Consider the following 2,821-nt stretch of genomic DNA (forward strand, 5'->3'; position numbering starts at 1 on the left):
AGGGTAATTAGCCAGGCTGTGAAATAAAAGTAAAGACTAAAGAGATAATGATTCTAATGACAATATTCCAAATGTCCGAGTGAAGAAAATGCTGCAGTAAAATATATAACACATGTTTAGAAGTCCAGTCGTGCAGGATTGGTTTCAATAAGAAGAAAGAGAAACACATTACACAACTTAGCACTCCATTTACAACTCCCTACAGTCGCGGTCGCTTGAAATATAGTCAAATAGAATCTCCTTATTGGCATTGGCATGTAGAACTCTAAAATGTGGTGAAGTCACGGGTGTGGAGTCTGTATTAAAGACAAGGAAAAACTGGCACAGTAGTTTTATTATTTTATTTTCAAGTCTTAACAACATTTTATATATATATCTATATATATATACACACACACACACAAATCTTCATAAACTTGTTTGTTGTGGACAACAAATAATAAACAGAAGCATACTTGTTCTCTTATTTTACTTCCTTATCTTGTCTGTCTTTTGATGTTCTTTGTACTCTGTATCGTAATGCATGCACAATGCTTTGATTCCTTGAAAAATGCTGTATAATTAATATATATTTATATTATTATTATTATATTATTATTATTATTATTATTATTATCAAAGCCAGCAACACTGCATTTGACTGCAAAATTTCAACAAAATCTTCTGATCATAAAACATTTATTTGTCAACTTTTTTGCAACCACTGGCAAAAGAAACAATTCTCAAACTTCATACGCAGTTCACAAACCCAGTAAACAGTCTTTATACGTCTCTCTACGGCACAGGCAGCGCTCCAGTCCATACACTGTGTGAAACTGTTGTTTGTATTCTGTGCTGTAGAGTTTCCAAGTCACAACAGCTGTACGTGTCGAATTAGAGAATTAATAATCAGATTACCACCTCTTCTTATAAGGAATACAAACATCTTAAAATAAAGTTTACTGAAATACAATAATGCACTTTATACTTACTGTCAAGCCACTGAAAATGTGCTTGGGCCCGGAATGATTGTCTTCCAACAGTGTCCTGGAAGAGGCGACACACCAGTGAGAGCTTTAAAAAAGCGTGGTCACCCTATTCCAGGACGACCTCTAATAGAATCTGCTCCAGGACCGTGAGGGGCATCTGTTAAAGACGTTATAGAAGAGTGCAGATACTGTTTTACAGTTTATTTAAATTTAGTGAAACAAAAAAGCTAAATATAAATTTACCACAGAACCTACATCCCAATTAATATATTAAAACAAACCCCAGTTTTCTCATTTGTGAAGACTATTGCACATTAAGCAAAATGAAAGTTGAAATCCCCAGTTCATCTTCAAGAACAGACACAAACACCTGCTCAATGGAGACGGTAAACATTCTGTCTCCTTTACTGTTAACAGAAAAAAACAAGGTGAAATCCAGACTGAAATTAATATAAATACTATTTAACAATGGACCATGTCTAATTTGAGCTCATCAGATGCTGTAAATAACTGCTTTTAAGTCACACTGGTTACACACTGACATGTGTCCTTATAAATTCAAATAAACCATCAGACCTTGAACGCTCCTCAGTCTTTCCCTTCTTCTGTTTACTGGCCTTTCCTTGTTCATTAGAGCTCACCGTTCTAAAATACAGTTGGAATTTAAATGATGTAAGTTAACTGAAAATTCGGTTTGTCAGCTACATTTACAAACATTACGTTGTTTGCAATTTACCAATGAAACAAAACCAATGTAAATAACTCAATACAATGACTTTAACAAGTGCTCTCTCCAAAATGCAAAACATCACAGTACAATGTACAATGTGTCTAAAGAGAAAGCTGCATGTGTGTGTAAATATTTTTGTTTGTTATTTAGTAACAGGTGTATAAATCCTGCAGGTCACATGCTCCCTAAAAGTAATCGGCACCACCACCTACGGAGCTGTGGGATGTCACTCTAACAGAAAAATGACAAAGTTCAGAATGCAGTTTAAAGCCTTACTGGAATATCCTCAAAAAAGTCCTAATCTGAAGTAATCACCTGACTGAAGTCAAAAGGCCAACCAAGGGCCATGTAGAGTGCATACTGAAACATACCATAGATACAGCTGAGAACACTGAACATTGAAGGGTCAAAAGTGGCCTGAACGTGGACGCTGAAAAAATAAAACAATAAAACATTAAAGGAGATTACAGTTTATCTGTGATATTCATGTTCATTGTAACTACATTTGTGAGCTTTTCTTTAAGTCAAAAGTCTTGTTACTTACACGGAGGCAATATTATAAGCAAGTTTTTTCTGTGTGTAATTAAATATCAGTAACTCTGTTAATTATTTGGCTAAATCAACCACATACGACACGCATGCCGCAGTTGAATATTCGTGTATTTATCTATGACCCTACTGGTACATACTGAAATAACGTATTTATAACGTGTTCGTGTATCTAGCAAAAACACTGACAACAACGAGCTTTGTAATTATACTTACAAACTAAATGTTTTTACTCACCGACATAACGTGCGCCGTTACTTTTTCCGTAAAAACGTTCTGTTTGAGAGTTTTTAGGGCGCGAGCATGAGCTGTGTTCGAATTCACGAGGGTAGGGAACGATTTCGGACACTACCTTAAAATAGTGTACTATTAGTGACTAGAGCACTATTTGGGACATAGAAAAGTCACTGGGCACGGGCGTGGCTTCTGACGTGGTGAGAGGGCGGGGTTGGATGTGGGCGGGGTTGGATGTCCAACTCCGCCTTCCTACAGGCTGCAGCGAGAGGCTTCTCAGTCTCCCAGCTCAATTTGTTTTATGAGATGAAGCTGACAGCGTTTGACCAGCAGGTGGTGC

General features: G+C 36.6%; 1 long non-coding RNA gene across 1 annotated transcript; it reads right to left on the reverse strand.

The window, feature by feature from the left end:
- Positions 1-397: 397 nt before the first annotated feature.
- On the reverse strand, positions 398-2,129 carry LOC136702826 (uncharacterized). Its single transcript, XR_010803951.1, has 3 exons — positions 2,070-2,129; positions 972-1,613; positions 398-859 (listed from the first exon to the last, which is right to left on the reverse strand). It is a non-coding gene; the product is annotated as an uncharacterized lncRNA (long non-coding RNA).
- Positions 2,130-2,821: the final 692 nt, after the last annotated feature.

This window comes from Hoplias malabaricus, chromosome 7, assembly GCF_029633855.1.
Source record: "Hoplias malabaricus isolate fHopMal1 chromosome 7, fHopMal1.hap1, whole genome shotgun sequence".
NCBI lineage: Eukaryota > Metazoa > Chordata > Actinopteri > Characiformes > Erythrinidae > Hoplias > Hoplias malabaricus.